The 22,499-nt window shown below is 39.1% G+C and overlaps 1 pseudogene; it reads left to right on the top strand.

Moving 5' to 3' along the window:
- Positions 1 to 1,672: 1,672 nt before the first annotated feature.
- LOC143387327 (VPS10 domain-containing receptor SorCS1-like) overlaps positions 1,673 to 22,499 on the top strand; it is a 64,331-nt pseudogene continuing 43,504 nt past the window's right edge.

The raw sequence follows: 22,499 nt of genomic DNA, 5'->3' as shown, positions 1-22,499 counted from the left end.
AGCCACTGCTTTCATGGGGGCAGTTTCTCTGAGTAAAGTGATGGAAAAACCTATCTCTATTCCATTGTTAAGCCCTACTACTGCTGTCAGAGGTCTGTAGGTATATAGCTCTTTCAACTTACACACATGAACGTAACATGTTGCTCTTTCCTCATTGTTAAGAGTAGTGGGTCTAGAAATATTTTAAGTCTTAGCCACACACTGTACCCAGACCCAACCCCCTTCTGTGTCCCTAAGGCTTGCTCTATTTCCTACTTCATTAAGTCCAGTATCATTAGAACAAAGCAGAGTTTTCCCTTGAAACCAAAGCACATAGTCCAATCCACAAAATGAAATTATTTTATTTTTTTCTCATTGTGAGTAGTAATATGGGAAACCATCGCTCAGTGGCAATAATATCCATCTGGGTATAGCAAGAACTAGAGTTCCAGTTTACCTCGGTCATTACATGTTCTAATTCCTATGAAAAAAAGGAAGATGCATCTTTACATCAAAGCCTGATTTCTCGGCTTATTTTTCAAAGCATGAGTCAAAGTGTAAGAGGAGGCAAGAGCATCCCACATAGAATGAAAAACAATTGACAGTTTGTTCCACAACACTAGTTTTAACCTCCTGGGTAGTGGCATTTAATCCTGGCTGCAAGCTAGAATCACCAGGGGACTTAAAGTGAAAACAAAAACAAACTGATGTCCAAAGTTCCCAATTAAATTCAAATTCCTAGGGGAAGGACCTAGGCATCATACATGTATAAAATGCCCTCAAGTGATTCAAAGGGTCAGATAGAAGTGAGATTTCTGCATCTTATGGAATGTGAAAGAGATAGGTGTACTCTCATATTAATTGCAACGTTACTCTAGTGGTCAAAATATAGAAGCCAAATAGGTGTCCATTAGTAGATGAATGAATAAGGGAAATGAGGTATACACAGTGGACTACTAAGAAGTCTTTAAACAGAAAGACCCTCAGTCATTTCCAACAACATGGATGGAACTAGCGGACATGCTGCCAAGTGAAATAATCCAGGCACAGGAAGACAAACACCACATGATCTCACTTACATGTGGAATCTTAAAAAATTGCTGTCATAGAATCAGAAGAGAAAGGTGTTTACCATAGTGGGTAGATGATAGTGAAAAGGGAGATGTCCTTTAAAGCATACACATTGTAGTTAGACTGGAGAAATGAGTTTTAGTGATCTGCATGGGACCACAGTTAATAACAACATATCGTGCATTTAAGATTTTTCAAAGAGAGAGATTTTTAATGTTCGCACCACAAAAAATAACTTGATGTATATGTTTGTTACCTTGATTGAATCTTTCTACAATGTCTATATTGATTACATTGTACTCCATAAATATGCAGTTATTATTAGATTTGAGATCTGCTGAGCTTACACAATGCTCTTACCTTAATAAGTGAATAGTCATAAATACATGTAGTCTGACCACACCACCCCAAATTCCCAAGAGGGGAAAATAAAAAAGGCTGAATAGAAAAATCTGCAGTATGAAGACTCACAATGCTTCTTTCCAGGTTTAGCCTCACAAAAAAGAAAATATGGCCTTCATCTTTTTAAAAAAATTGTCCAGGCAGCACATAAGCAAAATGAAAGAAAGTATGGGTAAAAAGGAAAAGGTGACAGAGTCATTTCAAGATAGGAAGGAGGAGAATGGCTGAAACTGGGGGTGTTGGAGTAATAAGGTAGGCTCCACTGATGAGCTGTAGGTAATATCAAAGGCACATTTTCAGAATATTTCCTTTTTAGTAATTGTACAAAGACTCCCTTGCCATTACAAAGCACTTTTCTTCTTGGCAAATTGAAGAATGCTTTACCAACTAAATGCATCTCAGTAATATCCAGAGCTCAGGTCCAACATAATCACAAGTTGACTTGTTATTACGGAAGTAGCAGCCCCATTTAATAACATATTAAATGCATTATTCATTTATGTAACTCAGACCCAGGGACAGCTGCTGGGATGAAAATGGAACCATTCTGTAATGCAAAAAGCAGGTGTGTGCTTACTTGAATAAATTAACTCGGTATTTCTGCACAATTTTCTTCTAAATTTCAGGGACAGGTCTGGTAGGGCTAATGTGATGCCATTTTCATCCAAGAAATAAAATGGTTTCAGAATGGTTTTTGATGAGCATTTAAAAAAAAATCACCAACAGCCTTCTCTGTGGCAGAATCCCAGGAGGATAGATTCGTGCTTTGGGTTGAAGCAGAGCTCCTGTTGCTGCAGGATTTGGGAGAACCTGAGGTCATGATTGGTCAGAAGGGGTGACAAACAAAAGAAATACTCTGCACTTCATGATGCCAGTAGCAGTGGTGGGCCAGTGCTTCTAGTGCGGCTCGCCAAGATGGAGCCACAGGTGTGCTTGATACTATGCAATTAAAAAACATAACCTGCCTTTAGTTTGCACACTGCCACACCTCTGAAACCAGCAGGCAGTTTCTAATGCACAGTTAAACTCCCTGAGATGCCATGATTATTCCGGAGGCTTTTGCTGGTCATTTTCTTGCTACCATTGCTGTTACCAAAATGTTATCATTCTCCAATGTATGCACCATGGGAGTTTTTTTTCCCCTTTTTTCTCTTCCACCTGCCTTTATTTTCTCTCATAATCAGTTTACACCCATAAAAACATAAAAAGGAATTTCTTTTCTAGGCTGATGTTCAAATTGCTCAGGCATGACAGTGACCCAGCAGAATGGTCTAAGTACCGGAGCTGGAATTTGGAGGCTGCCCAGTCAGCTAGGTGTTAACTCCTTAGTTGATAGATTATGAGGAGAAGCAAGGACTCCTAGGATAGAGATCAGCACTGCTCATTTGGTGGGTGAGGGGCTTGGAGTGTGTGAGGCAGCAGTAATAACTGATGCTATGCTGGCTTGTCAACATGTAAACTGATACAGTTACACCAGTGAGGATTTCTAGATTCTCAGCTCTGCTTATTTGAGCACAAGGAGACCCTCAAGGAGCTTTAAAGTTTATTCATTTCTCAGGAATCCTGTGAAATTATGCAATTCAAAGAATTTCTATTACATGAATCATGAAGACCTCTTTAAGAGTATAGAGGTGGGTCATTCTTACTACTGTAAAGAGGCAGTGCAGAAAGGATGTGTTATAGGGACAAATAATCCAAATTGGCCACGCAAGAGGGCACAGAAGCAGAAGGAGCAGAAGAAAAAAAGTGGTTTCAAGAAGATTAGAAAGAGTTTTGGATGGAGCAGAGTGAGCTGGCTGGGGAGAAACTTCAGAAAAAGTAGAATAAAATCATCTTGTAGAGGGCTTCTGTGAAGAATTACAGGATTCGCACTTATCTGGAGGGCATTTGGAAACCATGAAGCTTGTGAACAGAGAAAAGAAATAACAATACTAACTGAAAATAGTTGAAAACATTTCACAAGTACTTGCTAAATGATAGGGCAGTTTTCAGCAATCTGGGTACATTAATTCATGGAATTCTTGCACCTACCCCATGACATGAGTTAAGTATTAATGGTTGACCTTTGTGCTGATCCATAATGTCCAAAGTGCTTTTGCAAGTTTCTCATTGATTTTTTAACCCTGCTTTTAGCTTGTCAATCCTGAGATTCAGGAACAGAGGGAAGGACATTGGCTAGATGTAAATGAATTGCAAAACTGCCTGCAGCTCAGATAGATCCAATCTATTGCCAGTGTTGTCAAGTTTTCCTGGAACCTAGTTTTACCCATTCTTTCATGTACTATGTGAACTTTTCATGGTATAGTCACCAAGCTGAGTAGTAGTGCAAAGACTACATAGCTTACAAAGCAAAAGGCTTATTAGCTGGCCCCTTAAAAGTTTGCCAACCTCTGGTCTACTATATTTTGATTTCTTCCAATTTATGTTCTACCACTAACGCTGGAAAAGTGAATTTGAGAGATCAAATATAACTACAGGGATTGCTGAGCCCCTCAGGGGAGAAAAAAAAAAGATGAATTGGTAATACTGAACCTCAAAGTTCTTAAAGGTTGGTCATCCTGAATATACAGATTCTAATTTACCGTGAAGCTGATAAATTTCTAATAAATTGAAAGGGACATATTTGTAAAATAATTCATTTATTCTTTTATTAGAGCTAAAATGAGAATAAGCAAAAGCTTGAAGGATTTACTCAGAATGCAAAAACTGAAGCCTCCTTGGTGTAAGGTTTCAATAGTTCAATCAGTATACTTTCTCAAGAAATGATTAGAAATTACCAAATTTAGCCAGCTTTTTCTGTACTGTGCCATTATTGTAGCATCCTTTCTCTGAACTGTAAGTTCCCTTGCCATCTATGCAGTAGTCCCCCATTATCCATAGCTTCACATTCCACAGTTTCAGGTACCCATGGTCAACTGCAGCCAAAAAATGTTAAAAGGAAAATTCCAGAAATACATGTTTTATTAGTTTTCAACTGTGTGTCATTCTGAGCAGTGAGGTGAACCATGCCTAAGTCTACATCACAATGCCTTTGTTGTTCAGCTAACAGCGTCTCATCGTGTAGCCATTGTTCACCTCCCATCATCATAGGAAGATACTGGGAGTTCAGTAAGATATTGGGAGAGAGAAAGGGAGACACAGAGAGACCACATTCACACCAATGTTATTATAGTCTATTATTGAAATTGTTCTCTTTTATTGTTATTGTTCTTAATCTATTATTGTATCTAATTTGTAAATCACACTTTCTAATAGACATATGTGTATAGGGAAAAGCTTGTATTTATCAGATTTGTTACTATTCATAGTTCAGGCATCAACGGGGATCTTAGAACAAATGCCCAGGACTGTATTATTCATTTTGGTCCTTAATTATATGTTCTTTAAATTATCTCCTTAATTATCGATTTATGTCTCTTCATCCTGATTTTTGACTTAGTGTAGGGACAATGTCTTCCACTGTGTGTATTTCCTACAGTTCCAAAATGAAGAAGTGATTAATCAGTTGATTTGATGAATCAAAGAAGTCAATTAAGATGCAAATAATAGGTAACAATTTGTTGCTCCAATTATTTCTCTCTATTTATCTCTGTTGAATGCTAGATATGAATCAGCCCTAATGCTCAGAGTAACAGGGAAGGTAGGTGGTTGATGGCCCTGATGACCCTCAGGGCCAAGCAGCTCAGTGTAGTAAAATCGTGGGAGTGATCTACTTTGTCAAGAGCTAGATGACAACTTGAGCTTTTCTCCTTTTAGGTATAGAAAGGTGGTTTCCAATAACTGCACTGATGGCGTGCGAGAACAGTACACCGCCAAACCACAGAAGTGTCCAGGGAAGGCCCCTCATGGGCTCCGGATCATCACTGCAGATGGAAAGCTGACTGCAGAACAGGGGCACAATGTCATCTCATGGTGCAGCTGGAAGAGGTAGGCTGATTCCTGTCTTCCTCTAACCTTCTAGAGCTGGTGATTATGTTCTAACAAAGCATAGTTTCCTTTGAGTATCCTTTTTAACCTTCTCATTTTTGATGCAGTTGTTTTTTGGTCTTTTAACTTTGCTTTATTGGCACTTTCAGCAAAATATATTCTCAGGATACATTAACAGTATTTAGAGTAATTTAACCCACACATATACTCACCAACCTAAAAGATGCTAATGCTTTTGCCCTCTCAGCCTCACTTCTTGGCTTTTTGTTTTGTTTTGTTTTGTTTCCAAAGGAAACAGGCTGGTCAAACATACATCACGAAGGCCAATCGAAACATCACCAAGTCTAATATCTTTGACAGTTGGGAGCTTGTATTTTGGTAGAACCTGAGGGATATCATTGTGAGCATCAATTATTTTTTGCCAAACTATGGTTGTCTGAAATTTCTGACTACATAGATGGCAGATAAAATGAAGTTTCTCCTATGAGGTTTAGAATGCACACAGGGCTTTTGTCATCTTGTAAATGAAGAAGAAGGCCTCCCAAGGATAAGTACTTTCATTACATTATTTCAATTATTACACCAGGCAGTCCTACCTTCAACCATATTTTGGAGGAAGCTAAAATGTGCCCAGCACTGTACTGGGCCAAACAAATAAAAAGGGATTTTAAAAGTCAATATTAAATATATACCATTGCCTTCCAGTTTCCTCTTCTGACAGTTCTTGGCTTCAGGTCTTTGACATGCATGGACTCCCCTGGAGAGCAGGTTCAAATGCTGTGTTTTGGTCACATCCCCAAAGATTTTTATTTGGAGAGTTGGCATGGAGCCTAAGAATTCCTTTTTGGAGCAAGTTCAAGGGTTATGCCTTGTGCTTGGAGGAAAACAAACAAAAACAATGTCAGTGTTTTTGGGAGAGGAAAAATAAGGAGAGAACAAAATTATAGGCTCTGGGGCATGACTTGAAAGAAAAAGGTGAAGTAATTAGGATTGCTGTGTCAGGTTACATCAAAATTATTTGTATTTTTGTTCCTCTGGGATAAATGAATATTGAGTTTGAAACCGTGGCTTAGATGATGCTTTTCCTTCTGGTCCAAGGGATACTTAAAAACCAGTGCTTTAATCTAATACTTTTTTCCTAATACTCCTAAATGAGTGCCTTTCAAGACCAATATTGTAAATACTGAGATTTCCCCAAAATCATGTATTGGGACTAGAATTATACAAGTTAATTTAGATAAATTGGAATCGCTTGTATTTCACATAAATAAATTCTGTGGGGACTTCTGCCTGAGGCTATGACAGATTAGCTTCAGCAAACCAAATCAAGAAGACTGGGAAGCTAAGTTCTCTTCTCAAGAGATGAGGGATTCGATGGGATTAGTACAATATTTTATCTTATATTTCTCTTGAAGAACTTTGTCAATTGATATATTATACTATATAGTAAGCTTGGATTTCAGATTCCTAAATAAGACCAGACAGAAAGTGTTAGCTAAAAAGGAATAATAATAATAATAATAATAATAATAATAATAATAATAATAATAGTAATAATATAAGAAATAAAGGAAATGAGTAGTAGAGCACGTGCTTAGCCTGTATGAGGCACTGGGTTTGATGCTCAGCACCAGATAAATAAATAAAATAAAGTATTGTGTCCATATACAACTAAAAAAAATGGTAGAAAATGATGAAATGATAGGTAGGTCTAACACAGATGGAATTATAGGCCTAGCAAAGAGGGACATTAGGAGCAAGCATCACTTCTGAAGAAATAGTGACTAAGAATGTTCTTAGAGTCTATAAATGGAACAGAGTCAAGAAACAGAGGTATATAAAAATATATGTTTATGTATTATCTAATGAAATGAATATATATGAGTATGTGTACTTATAAAGAATGAATATATATATATTTTTTTCAGTAACAAATACATAAATATCAATAAACAAATCATAGTCTTTTCAATAATGGTGCTGCAACATTGGATATTTACATGGGATATTGAGGCCATTGACTATCCTATGTCTTCCCATAATATGAGAAATAATTCTCACTGGACTGTCATTCTAATTTGGAAGGTAAAACCAAACTTTCTAAAATAAAACAAGAGTATCCTCATGACCTTGAGTTTGACAAAGATTTTTTTTTTAAAGGAAACAACCCACTGGGCATAAAGAATCTATGGTTTAGAGCACATTAACAAATACTATATAAAATCAAACAAAATATAGTACTTTGTCTTTAGATCTTTGTGGGGAAAAAAAAAATCTCTGTTGGATTCTTAGGGAAGAATTCATTTCCTAGACCAACCCTCTACTCTGTTTACCTGCATTGTATATTACCCAGAGACACATGGAACCTGAATATGATTCACCAAAAGGTATCTCTTTTGAAGTAGTAGATGTTTATTCTGTTGGTCCATTTCTTAGAACATAGTAGAGCACTCTCTGAAGTAAGACCTTTGGCTCCTGGTGAGCTCAGACCTTTGAACAAATGAGAACACACTTGAGGGGCATGGCCCTGTCTCAATTCCATCTGGCTTTCCAAATAACAATAATTATCAGGCATTTCACATTGGGCTGCCTGACATGGGAAAATAAAAACAGACTGGGTGACCTGGTACTAAGATGTGTGAATTCATGCCTTCTTCTCTCAGGAAGAGAAAAAACATATTAAGTCAATTCATTCCACTTGAGTGGGTGAAGCTACATTGGAAGGGATAAAGTCTGCTGCCTTCTGCTGTCAGACATGGCCCCTGGATGCTCTTATCTCCTGTGCAGACATGGAAGCCAAGACAACTGACTCCCATCAGGAGGCCCTGGAGACCACACATTTGAATATGGGATTCTGTGCTTATTCTTCACAGACTCTTTCAGAAACAACCTCAGTTTTTCTGTTGCTCTCTTGATTATGCACATAGGCATGTGTGATAAATGTAATGAACAAGGGAGAGTAAAGGTCTCTTTGTATCCAGGGAGCACTGAACTTTGGCACAATTAATGACAATTTGGATGTACATTTATTGAGCAGTATCAGTTCTAGTTTGCAAGTGCATCACTTGGATTATCTCATTTAGATCTCACAGTGCTCTATGTAAATAGGTGGTGTCATGTTTGCCATTTATAAATGATGTAGCTGAGGCATAAAAAAGCAAAGTAAATTAGCTGAGATCATACACGTACTAAGTAGTAGACTCAGGAGTCAAAGTTCAAGCTTGTAGCATCTTTTTATAGCTTCTCTATGATCGAAAGAAACATTTTCTGAGCAAGAACTTTCTGTAGTTTCTATGCCTCTGTAGAAACCCTTGGCTGAGGGCAGATAGTAACAAAGATAAAGAAGTAGAAAGGAAAACCAACATCATCTCTGCCCAAGCCAGTTTGGCCTACAGGTGCTCATGTATTGTCAGACACTAGTTGACAAATCTACTAATATTTTCCTTATTTTATGAGATGATTTATACTTTCAGACCAGTTTGTTGAAAAACATTTCAGCAAAGAGAGATACTAAATCCTCTCTTGGGTTTCTCCCTCTTTGAAAAACTATGCCTTTCCTGAATGCCTACTTATATCTGAAATTGTTGAATTTATTCTGAAGAATATTGAAAATCATAAGCTGTGAATGCAGTACCTAAGGAGTTTAGAATTCATGTATAGTAAATCAAATTTCTCCTGTGGCCTAGGTATGAATTAAAATGTAATTGTTTTATAAAAATTAAATCCCAAACTAAAACGATTTTAAAAATTCCCCACAACTGGCAGCACATGTTGTTTCTAAATCCTCCTCAGACATTTCTGAGCATTCACTCCTCACTTGAACTTGATGCACCTGATTTACTTTGGAAATAGTGTCTCACTCATGCCCAGTATCTAGTGCCAAGTGTTATAACAATAGGAATATTTAATGTCATTCCTCTGATACCTGAAAAATAGCAAGTCTTTCTGGTGCCAAAGGGATCCAGAGGTCCCTGCTACCTTATGATGTGACATCATGGTTGTGATTAATGCAGAAGTGGACGAAAGACTCCCCTTCCCTAGAAGGATATTTGTTTTTACTTGTGCACTGAAGCCTGTGTCTCTGTTTCATTGTTCAACTTTCTCCTATAGTCTTGTGGTCCCTCTTGGGCTTGGAGGATGTATGGGCTGATGAAGCCCTCTTTTTTGTTCTCAATTACTTACATCCAAACCCTTTCACATAGTTTCCATCTCCTCTGCCTATTAACTGAAGCACCATAAGGCTCAGGATGCAATAGTTAGATGTATATCTATTTATTTGTTCTTTAATATATATTTTTCTAAGCACCAATTTTATGTAATGTACTTTCCATTCACAAGCAGACTTACTTTAGGTGTAAGTGGGAATACATGTTTTTGAGTTAACTAGGACCTCTGCTGTATCAAACACTATGTAAAAATCCATCCATATGAAGCATAAATGACTAAAAAGTACAGAACAAAAAAAAAACAAATTTATTGCATCACATTATAATAATATTTTTGACATTCTCAAACTATGAATATCATTAAGGTAAGAATCATGTCACTTCTAGTTGCATATTGATAGAGCACATTTATAGAGAAAAAATAACACAATAAATATGTGTGGATTTGAATAAGCTTATCCAGGAAGAACAGAGACAAAGCCCAAACTTGGAAGAAAAAGACTGTTGAAGTTTGAATACCTTACAAAACAGGTTAAAATCTCCATCTGAAATCTAAGTCTCTTCCTTTATCCTCTAATTGTGAATGTTCTAATCGCAACACAGGAATACATGAAGCGAAGCCCAGTAGCCCACGCCTGTAGTTCTTGCTTCTCAGGAAGCTGAGGCAGAAGGATCACAAGTTCAAAAGCAGCCTGGGAAATTTAGCAAGACACCATCTCAAAAGTGAAAAGAGCTTTGGATGTTGTTCAGATGTAGAACACTTGCCTAATATGAGTGAGGTCCTGCATTCACTCCCCAGTTGAGAGCGAGAGAGAGAGAGAGAGGGAGAGAGAGAAAGAAGAAGAAGGAGGGGGAGGGGGAGAAATGGTAGAGAAGATGACCTTGATAAAACTTGATAACATTGCCAAAATCAGAGCAAAGCAGAGAACTTTCTCTTATTGACAATAGAAACTCAATGATAAGGTTACCCAGGCTAGCTTGCAATTTCACATATGACAGTAAGTACCAAAGCTAGAGTACTGCAGATTTTACCTGTGTATAAAATTAAATCCCTTCTGCAAATAGCATATGAAGTCACTCTCAAAATTTAGGTGACATAAGTGACTTCCTAATACAGTTTCTCTAACATCCCACAGTCTGCCTTACCTAAAGTATTACTCAGAGGTCAACATAACTGTTGAGGTTGATGAAAAATTCCATTGTCAGTATCCATCCCTTCTGCTTTTAGAGTTCTCTCCATATGTATGCTAAAGGAGGGGGGAGCTTCATTAGGATCAGAAAGGCAAAGGAGTGGTATTGCTTCCATCTCAAACTCATTGTAGCACAACTGAGGAGAATACTCACATGCACACACACATACATTGTATTTGTTCATTGTTGTCTCTGTAAGAACAAAGAACAGTTGATCCAAGAACCAACCAAGAAGGAAGTGGAAGAATCTATGAGGTTGTGTCTAAGAAGCCAAACCTTTTCAACTATGCCTGAGTCTTACCAAGTTGATCAAAGATATTTTTGCACTGAGAACTAATCATGCAGTGAGAGGTGGCATTTCAGAATTTGGAGACTGACTCAAGGTAGATGGTCTCTGGAGGACTAACAAGCATCTGATGAGCCTGCAGACTTTCAACATGATAACTGCACAGAGAAATCCAGAGCAGGAACCTGCAGGCACAGGGTGGTTGGTGAAGGAACAAATCCATTTCCAGAACTCAACACAACTAATTTGGGAGTAGTGCCTGCATGTTACAGAAAATAAATCACATCTCTTTTATACCGCTGTAAGAATAAAGAGATGCCATTTTGTGCATACTTTAAGATTTAAAATTAAATCTGAGGCAAGAGACTAAAATTAAAACTTTGAATGGTATCTTGTTGTTTCAATACTTCCATTTACATACAAACACTGAAACTTAAAAAGGAAAATTCATGGTTACATTTCAGTGAAATTTAAGTGAAACCTGAGGGCTGTGTCCTCATTAGATGGATTCCTATGAGCCATAATTTCACTTTCACATACATTGAAAGACTGATGGGGCATGGACGTGCCCACAGTGTAAATATTGCAGGGTACTGGCCACCATCAGATATTAGAGAAGATGGCCTTAATAAAACGGGCTGTGAGATGCTCCTTTGTTTGAATTCATGACAGAAGAAAGACTATTTAGAGCCTTTAGAAGTGGCACAAAAGGGTTGGCAGACAGTGTTAAGTTGGGGCAGATATCAGCTCAGTTCTGACATACAAGCCTCAGTTGTTTTCTCCTTCTACACAAAGGAGCAAAAGCTGAATTCAATGAGCCATGAGATTTGAGACTTTCTCGTGTATTATTGCTTACTCCATTCAGCTTTACTCTCTTTGACTCTAATGAGGAAATTGAGCCACTTCATTTCTCTTCCCGTGTTGCCTAAGATTACAAAGGAAAGAAGGAAATGGGGCAGGCAGTTAGGATTGTCTTCAGCCAGAGGCCTAGTGTCTAAAGTTCAAGTTGCATTGGTTGGGCTCCATTGTTCTCTCCTCTCAAAAGCAGTACACATAAGTTTGGGTATTGCTGTTCTTTAGGGTCTCAAAGGAGAGATGTTTGCAAAGAGTTTTGCTCCGCCTTGACCAGCAAAGGGAGATACCTGGCTGATTACTGAGGGTTTCAGCTCAATGAACATCCTAGGGCTTAGAGTCCTGAAATAGTCTTCAGTTTGGAATTTTACCCTCCTAGCCTGCTTGATTGAGGCTCTAACGTTCCACATCATTAACAGGGTGGCAACCACCCTCCAGTAAGGGCTTCACCACACCTGCTAATCCTTGACTGTGGATAACTTCCTCTAGCTCAGGCTTTGCAGTTTACCATTCATTATTCTATGCCTCAGCCTCAGGAGCTCAGTGTTCAACCTAATCCATAACTGATGTGCAATGGAAAATTTCTACCATGTCACAGCAGCACTTGAGTAAGTGCTGCATGTTCACCAGAGTTGAGATGATCCCATCAGCCCAAAGATGTATTAGGATATGTGTGTGTGAGTGTTCAATACCACCAATGATAAGAATAATGGAATTATAAAAGTCACTGCCTATCTGAACTAGAAATAGCAATAAGGATCCTCGGGTCTGCCCATCTTTATTTTACAGGCAAAGAAATTGAGATCCAAATGTTTAAAGTATTTCAAAGGACATGCAACTATCTGTTCTAGCTGACCTCTGCAAGGCACCTCTTCTACATATAGCACCCTGCTAGATCTCTGTAAACTCACTTTGATTCCACAACAGCCTAATAATTTGGAAAGGGGATGAAGCAACTTTAAGGATAAGAAATGGTGTGTCCATTTCATAGAAGGGGTTGTGTCACTTGGTGAAGTCCACCAAGTGATGACAGGCATAAAAACTGAAAGGTATGTGAAAATGTCTACAGCAAAATCTTCAAATAGCGATTCCACAGCTGTTATGGTAGTCTTGGTTATGTGTATGTGTTCAGGAATTCTCCTTGATTAAGATGATATTCACCAATCTGTTGACAATCTGCTTTCTAGGTGACAAAATTGTGTGCAATTTTAATTTTCTTTTTCATCATTTTTTGACATTTCTCCAATGAATACACCATGACTTCTCTCTCTGTTTCTTTTCATAAAGCTTACATATTTCTATTACATCTTTTACTACTAGGAAAATCTCATTGCCCAGGTTGATTCCTAAAGGAATCTTCCTACTACTCATTTAAAAAATGTAATTCTGTTCTTATTACATAGTTGAATGTTTTACTTTATGAGTGATTTTAAAAGTCACTCAGAAACATTTATAAGATTTATGTCCCTTGGTAACTCCATAGTTTTCCTGCAAAAGTCTACTGAGGTAATTCCTTAAGCCACCATGTAGTGGTAATATAGAGAAAATTCTTAGTCATTTAAAAATATCTACATGGAGTAGAGAGGCCCCAATTTATAGTCATCTCTCTACTTACACAAGCCAAGTGTGCCTCTTCTATGTGCGCTGTTCTACCCTAGGCCAGGCACCAAGTACAGAAGACATAAAAACAAAATTTGAAAATCTGTAGTTCCTTCAAATATATGGTGTTATATCCATTTGAAAGTGAAGGAGCAAATCATTTTTGAGGTTCCTATTGAAAGTTCTTGATCTGAATGTTACATCTAGAAGTACCTGGAAGTTTAGTTGGCAAATCCCAAGGATCAGAGTCCTCAGAGAAAGGCTTAAAAACCGAGCTAGTTGCCATCTGATTAATAAAAGGTGAAATTATCATAAGTCAAGTCCAATGATGCGTTGGTCAATACTGTGGTCTCTCTGGTATCCCTGGCCTTATCAGGCCTGACTTATGCCTCAAAACATTACGTACCACTCTCTTCAGTGTGATGGCCATTCCTCCTCCGGGTCAGACCATACAAGTTCATGTTGCCTTTGCTTGCCCAGAGGCCCAGGAGACCTGTGTACCTGGGGAGACACCTGTGCTTTAGAAAACCATCTCTGAACAGGCAAGGGGAGGAGGCTGCCTCTGTTCTGCACCTCTTCGTGTGGTTCAGAGCTCCGGTTTGAAACTAAAGAAAAGCCCATAGGGCATGATTCAAACCAGAGGTGCTGGGGAGACTGTCTTCCAGCTGTTCTGGTGTGGCAGCCTCAGCTTTCAGCATTGGCAGCACCTCTTGAAAGGAAGACAAGAGGCCCAGGAACTTGCTTGGAGACAAAAGATAGGACAGTTGTAACTGCCTTTTGTCATAGAGTGGTTTGTTCTGCATAGGAAGTTCCCAGATAGATCACCATTATAAAATCTCCCCTGGAAAGGCCCAAATGGCAGTTATAACAGTTACTTCCCAATTACAGTCTCTCAATCATTGTTCAAACACTCACACCACCAGGGGTCCTCATAATCAGAATTTTGTAGCTTCCATGGTATTTTATAGAGCCTGGCACATTTCACTGGGAACCTCTTACATCAGTATTTTCAGAAGAATTTTTTACATGTTTGCATGCCCCTAAAGAAATTTAATTAGGGTCTTACTCTGTTTTGTACTGGTCTAACAGACTGAGATGAGTAATTTATAAAGAACAGAGATTTACTTGTTACAGGTCTGGAAGCTGGGAAGTTCATAGTCAAGGTACTTACATCTGGCAAGGGTCGTCTCATGCATCATTCCATGGTGGTAGGTAGGTTGGCAAGAGAACATGTGTACTAATGAGAGAGAAGGGGCCCACATTCATATTTTTATCAGGAAGGCCCCACCTCTCAGCACTCTTACAATGGACATGAAGTTTCCAGCTCTTGACCTTTGGAGGGCGATTTCAAACCAGAACAGTCAGCCCTCTGATTTCATGTATGAATGAATGCTCACTCTAGCACCCAACTAGACATGAGCACAGCGGAGCAGGATGAGTGTCCTGTGAATTAGTAGGAGTGTGAGACTTAGAGTTAAAAAGGACCAGTCTAATGATTCTAGGAAAATTCAAACAGGCCTGAGTCTTTCAGGGTTGAAGATTAAATAAGATAATACACAGAAAGCAATTTCTATTATTTCTTGCACAATAAACTTTCAAGAAACCTTTCTCTGCTTCTTAGTGACCACCAAGGTATGTTCTAGAGTAATCTAGTTTGCACCCCAACTTTGTGTGTGAGTCACATGAGTTCAATCCTATTGAATAAGTGCAGTGTAGATAAAACTTCTATCCAGTGCTCCTTCCACTGGCTGATTAAACATCTTATTTGAAGTCCAGGGTAAAAGGAAAGCGAGGAACGGGGAGACAGGAAAACGAGAAATGAAAGATGGAGACCAGGCAGAGATACACATGGGATTTTATTTGTCAGAGCCAACAAATAAAGGCACATCTCTCCATAGATGGAGAGAGGCAAAACAGGCTTGGGGATTTGGACTTTTATGGGGTGGTCTCAGGGATTAGACAGCCAGGTGGGTCCTGATGCTGTGTGTGTGTGTGTGTGTGTGTGTGTGTGTGTGTGCATGTGTGTGTGTGTGTGTGTGTGTAAGTTTGTGAAGTTTCAGGATTGTTACGAGGGAGTTATGAGCCTTTCTCAGAAACAACCTTGGGTTGGAAAGTGAAATGTTTCTTAAAATGGTGGCTGTCACTTAAGATGGCCAGCCAGATGCTAAGCAAGGACCTTACACAGGACACTTTGCTCCATAGTTTTCTCCTTTCCCACTTATCAAGATCTTGCTAACCTGGGTCTGCCTACCTGGAGTTGTATGCTAGGTAATGCTGAGTGACTTGCTCCCTGCCTAAAGATTGCCATAGGATAAAGGGCTGAGGTCTATGATTTCTGTTTAGGATGCTCAGTGCAGCATAAGGATTTTTTATTTTGGTCTTTTTTTTTTTCTTTTTAAAATTTTTTTTTATTTGTTCTAATTAGTTATCCATGACAGCAGAATGCTCTTCAATTTATTGTACACAATGGAGCCCAATTGTTGACTTGTCTGGTGGTACACTAAGTAGAGTCACATCATTCATGCAGTCATACACATACCTAGGGTAATGATGGCTGTCTCATTCGACCATCTTATTTTGGTCCTAATTTGTGGTCACAAGAATACTTAAATAACAACAGACACCCAAACTAAAGTTGACTATGTTTCATCATGAAATATAATATCGGTGTCACATTCTGCTTAGGTCCCATATATTTAATCAATATTTCAATACTTATGGTAATAGTGGAGATAAAATATTGTGATTTGCAATGCTTCTATCCCCCTTTTAAATCTAATGGGATCACCATTTCCCCACTTTTCTCCCCTGTCTTTCAGACCTCCTGTTGTATTCGGGCCCCTTCCTTTACACCACCTAGGCCAGAGTAATCAGTATGGTTACATTGGTTAACACCCTTCTTTGTTCTCATACCCACCCACTTAGACTTATGGTATATACACTGTGACATTTTTTGTTTATTTTTAATGAAATGGGATGTACGAACTCGGTCTCTACATTGCAGTTTTTGTCGGATGATCTTTAAGCTCCTTCGGAGACAAAATGTTACCGAAACCTGAGTTAAGCCTACTGTCATACTCTGACAATGAGCTTGGTTTCATGCAGTGTGTCTCTGACACTTCCTTGTATCTCTGTGTCTTGCTTCTGGACTGAGGCCTTAGTGCGGAGTTACTATGCCATTTATTTTTTTCTCTGAGTCTATGTCACAGAATCTGATAGACTCACACACCTTTCACTGCTTCGGTTAATCTGGGCTTCATTGTGGCTGATTGATACATTTGTTTTTCTATTGCATAAGTCAGTGATGCCCTTGGAGAATCCCCATCTGGATTTTTTGTGGCTTTTCTGCTTTTGCCAGGCACTTATTTGAGCCAGTCTTCTCAGTTCTGCGTCTATATTAGGGCAGGTGACTAAAGGGCTTTGGATGTAAAGAATTTTCTGTGATAGTCCAGGGGTTTGCTGGCCTGGGTTCAGGTGCAGAAACAATGGCTTTCATTCATTAAATTCAAGTAACTCTCAATTATATATAAAGTTTCCCCAACCATGGATTATGGAAACTGAGTCTTTCTCATATTCTCTATCTTCTCTATGGCTTGAGCATGATACTGCTTCACTGGGGCCAACCCTTCTTGAGTTAGAAGTGTCTAAGTCAAAATGTTGACCAAGGAGAAAATGGTCAAAGCTGCGAATAGAGTCAAACAAGAGAAGAAAGTGAAGCCTCATCTTATCATCTTTCTCTCACCCTGAAAGGTATTATTAGGAACTCTCACCTGAAGAAACTCAGAGAAAACTGTGCTAAATGGACAGTCTAAAACGCCTCTATAAAACTCTTAATAGCTGTGTGACTCTAGGAATCTTATTTAACATGTCTCTGCCCCCGTTTCCTACTATATCAAAGAGAAATTGCATCTGTCCTTTCAATCTCCCAGGTATCTTAACGACTAAATGAGATAATATGTTAAAAATTACCATTTTGATAAGCACATTTTAAATGCACAACAATCAAACTGCATTAAAAATAATTATCTGAATCCAGACATTAACAGAATACATTCCAGCCTTTAGGAGTTTGCAAATGAGTGTGGTATCAGACAGCGACTCTTTTTCCTAGAGAAGGCAGCTAATCTTGACTGCACATATCCCAGAACTTCTGTGAGTGATTGTGCCGTATTCCACCAACAGGGAGTTTAGTCCTTTCGTTCCCAGCTTTATTAATGCACCTTTAGCACTTCAAATCCTAGAGCATCCTGAAGAAACTTTATCATCACATTAAAATCTAATAAGAATAGCATCATTTTGTGCTATACTATATTCATCTTTGGATGAATCCAATCACAAGAAGGCCTGCCATTCAACAGTCTGAACCAGAGGGCCTCAACCCTGAGTACAGCCCCATGTAGTGGGGGACCTTCTAGATCTGCAACAAGACTGAGCATCCTCCCCAGAAATCATGAATCATGGTTCTTGGGAGTAGTTGGGCATCAACATTCAAAAAAATATCTATAAGAGATACTGCTGTTAAATGCTCAGAATAATTGATTATGACACCAATAAACTATTTGTGAGTTAGTTTTCAGAGAGATGCATGTAACTTCATGAGGCAGCTTTTGTTTTCAGTCTGCCATTATCTACCCCAAATTGCCTGCTCATTAGCTTCCCAGCATACATGACCCCCTTCATTTCATCCTCCACATAGTAGCTGGAGAGATCATATATCACCATGCATCTTACCCCAAACTTCTGCTTGGCACACTTTAATGGCTGTCCATTGCTCTTAGAGGAAAGGTCATATTCAGAAACTGGACCCTCAAGTCCCCAAAGGCCTGTGTTTCCTCGCCAGCCTCATTTTACAAGATGCTCTTGTCAACTCTTTCTTCTTCAGTCTCCTTTACCTGTTTCCACTGTACCATCTCCCCTTGCCACAGAGCCTTCCACTCTTCTTCCTTCTCTCTTTCTCATCGCCTCCCTCACCTCCCACTCTCTCACTCAGTTTTTTCATTTGGTTAATTTATTTTCTTCCTTCAGGTTTTCTCAGCTCAGTTATCATTTTCTCTGGGAAGACTTCCCTGAAGTTCCCAGTTCATGAGCTTTGCAGCTCTCCTTACTGTATGAACTCACCATGCCCCAAGACACTCCTTCATGCCTTTTTCTTTCTGGTGTGATTATTTAAAATGCATTTATCTCACTAATGATGTGGAAGCTCATGAAATCTCAGGCCATGTTTGTATTGTCGATTTGGTTAATATTTACCTCCCTGCAGAATGTGTGTGTGTGTTTAGGAGATATATATGTATATTAAGGTTAGATATATGTCTATCTAGATATATGTACATACATCTAGATAGGTAAATGGATCTTCTAAGAACCTGATTCTGCTGTGGTCTTAGATAGTGTTTGGGCCTCAACATTTTAAAATATTTAAAACATTTTCCATTAGAGATGCTTATCGCTGCATTCATGTAAACATTGAGTAACTCCCTTCTTTCACCAACTGTATGCATAGAGAACTTTATCATAAATCAAGATGTCAGAATATTATCAAGCCAAAGGACCACATGAAATCCAGACAGATAGAACTTGGAGGGGTTTATGTAATTGACAAGAGGTCTAAGTCAAGGCCAACTAAAGGAAAATAGTGAATACCTAACAGGAAATTCACACCAATGTAGACTGAAATGATGTTGGCTGACATTTTAGTCTTGCCGGTTCTGTGGGTGGCTTCTCTCTCCTTCACTCTCTGTTTGTCTCTCTCTCAAGGGAGAATGAAGCAGAGTTAGCTGTAGGTGGAAATCTCCCCTCCATCCTCTTGTAAGCGATGGCCCCTGTCTGACGCCTTCTTTGTCCCCACAAAGCCTGTCTCTCTCCCTCTCCCACTCCACTGCTTGTTGAATGCCCTGGAGAACCCCATCTACCCCTGATATTTACCCCAGACCCTCATTTCAAAAAGTGGTCTTTTCCCCTCAGCACACACCTAGGGTTGGCTTCCCAACTACTCTGTCAAAAACCCAGAAGACCTGGAGACGGAAGCTCACCAGAAACAGAAAGATGTATTCATTAGTCCACTCTGGTTGCCCAAGCAAAGGACAAGTTAGCAAGAATAGTTGACATTTATATTTATTAGTGAAGGGACTTCAAGTAATCGCACAATGCTTGAGCTTGTGGATGTTTGCTTCATACTTTTGAGTCGAGTTTCTTTTTCCACCCCAGGGGAGGACTTTGGCCTGTGTGTTTCCTGAGAGCTGTACTAGGTTCTCAATGAGTGTTAGCTGCTGTGTGCCCCTCAACAGTGCTCGGCTAGGCATAGATCAGAGGAGTAGGTCACACAGATTCCTAGGATTTGAACTGCTTTTCCTTTGGTATGAAATAATCCTTTAACCATCAGCTTTTAAATTTGGCCTTTTCAAAAAATGTGATACCATATAAACCTTACTTAATCAAAAAGGCATTTCTAGTTTAAAGGTATTTTTTTCTTTTTCTTTTTATCTGAAAATGGAAAAGACTATCAAAAAGAATGAAACATGGTTTGATAAAGATGGACTGTGTGAAAGAAGTTTTTAGTTCTTGTTGTTTTGCCAATTTGGTCTAAGGAACTTTGCTTCTTGAGAAACTAAAGAGGTCTGAGGTTTTGGATTAGAGACTTTACCTTCTGTCTGCTCATGGGAGATTTAGAGTCATATAATCCCAGTCCATCTTTGCAGAAGTATTGTAGGTCTTTTACAGCTGTGTTGTTTTTATAGTCATTGATTTTTGTGTAACACTTTATGGATTACTAATTATCTACATATTTTTAAGAATCTTTTGAGTTAAGATGGTGTGGTAGTATTGTGTCCATTTCATAGATTTGGTAACTGAGGCCAAAGCAGGCTGAATGATAGACCCCATGTATGAAGTCATCTAGCTTGTTAATAACACACTGGGATTCAAGCTTCAGGGGCTTCAACTTTACTCACAGTGGTATGTTGAAATGGATGAACCAAAATCCAGAGGACCAGGTCAGAATCCTGGTCCACCAGTTACTAGCTGTGTTAACCTGAGTGGATGATGAAACCTCTGTAGACTTTGTAGTCTTCATCTGTCAAGGCATTTGAACTGTCCCTGTTCTTTTTTCCAGACTCAGATTCTGTGAATACTAAAATGAGACCATTTTCTTAATACAAAATACTGAATTTTAAGAGAATTCAGTGTCCTATCTGATGTCAGGCTAGGTGTCCTCTACCCTTCCTCCAACATGGTTAGGGAACCAGAAACAAAGAGGATGATTCAGGAGAAGCAGGAGGTACCTGGTGACCACAACAGGTAGGCTGAATTTTTGAAACCACCTGGGTGCAACTTTTATTGATGTGGATGATAAGACTGTTAACAAAGCCTTCTTGAGTAATTGAATATCGAATTGAACCTGATAATCAAACACTGTTAATCTCCAAAGCCTTGAAATTTCTGGTAGTTGGTGCCCTACATGTTTGGAGAGTATCCATCTTAGCAAATTCCTGTCTGCCAGGGAGTGTCAGGAGGGATTCTATCAAAACAGACAGATGTTCCCAGCTGTTGGAGGAGTCAGGACCAAAACAAAGCCCCAGGCCGCTAGAAAGTGCAGCCAAGCTCTGACTCCATTTCTGCTGACTCTGGGCTCTTTTGCAGGGTGATGTCCAGTGGACACTCATCCAAGTGGACTTTGGTGATGGCATTGCAGTGTCTTACGTCAATCTCAGGTCCATGGAAGATGAGATCAAACACATCTATCAGAACATGCGCATTTTCCGAGTGACCATGCAGGTGGACAACAGTCTGGGGTCTGACAGCGCCGTCCTGTACTTACATGTAACTTGTATGTTATTACTGTTGTTGGCTTATGGCATAGCTTAAATTTGTTTTCTTTTAAAATGTGATCCCACATTACTTATCCAGAAGAAACACAGGAGTTACATTTTAGCAGAGGGGGGGGAAGAAAATGAGTCAGAGGGCAAAGTAGAGATAAAGTAAAAAGAAAATCCACGAGGGGAATCTGAGCCATCTTGGAATCTGAATTGCTTGAAATTATAAATGCAGTGAGATTATTTCTTCCAGATACCCCAGAGATATAGGACCTGCGTGTGGGTCTGAATCTGGGCAATTTTCAGAACTTCTCAGTTGAAACATGGCATGAGTTGCCCCCCACCACCAGCTCTTTGGTTACAAATGGTCAGAAACAAAGAAATGCACAGTTCAATCAAACTAGCTCAGGCAAAGGAATTGCTCCCCTAGCCACTTATTTCAGTTTTCCAAGTTATGTCTTGCTAAAAATCATCCTTTTTACATTTTCACTCCTTTTTTTTTCTTTTTAATGTGATTTCTGGGCTACTGTCTAATGATGGTTTGGTATTCCAGAGAAGGTGATATGGAGGGAAAGAGTGTTATGAGTGTTAAGAAAGCTACCCTAGGAAAGAGTTCCAAGACACGCTGTAGCTTTTCCCCATTGAGGAATCAGAAGGCACGGCTGGCTGTAATGAGATAACAACTAAATTATGTTGGGTATATTGTGTGTCATAAATATCGTATGCATGAAGTTGTCCCCCACAGTCCTCAGACTCATTTTGGTTCTTAGAAAAATAGTTTACATTAAAGTAATTTCTTTACATTAAGGCTTAGCACAAATTTCAAGTCCCCAGAGAAAGAGTATTAAGGCCTGGCAATACTCTATACCTCTCCCCTGCACCTTGTCCAGGGAACAAAATAAGAATAATGAAAGTGACATCTAGGTCTCTGTCTTTAAATAATAAGAATAATATAAAAACTGTGTGAAAGGACAGGACTATTTAGGGATGCCCAAGAGACAGTGTGGTTGCTGAAGACTCCAAATGTATTACTTCTTCTCCATCTTTGCCTATTGTACACTCATGGTTGGGGTTCTCTGAGAAAGCACACACTCCCTAATTTGGGTCTAAACAGAGTTAGACAGGGTTCCCACTTTGCTAACTGTCTCTCCCACTTTGGCTACACCTTATTAAGCTCTTCCTCTGTATGCCAGGTAAGCTTTGCACTATAAGCTC

Source organism: Callospermophilus lateralis, unplaced genomic scaffold, assembly GCF_048772815.1.
Source record: "Callospermophilus lateralis isolate mCalLat2 unplaced genomic scaffold, mCalLat2.hap1 Scaffold_260, whole genome shotgun sequence".
Classification (NCBI taxonomy): domain Eukaryota; kingdom Metazoa; phylum Chordata; class Mammalia; order Rodentia; family Sciuridae; genus Callospermophilus; species Callospermophilus lateralis.
This window is presented reverse-complemented; position numbering and strand designations above follow the sequence as displayed.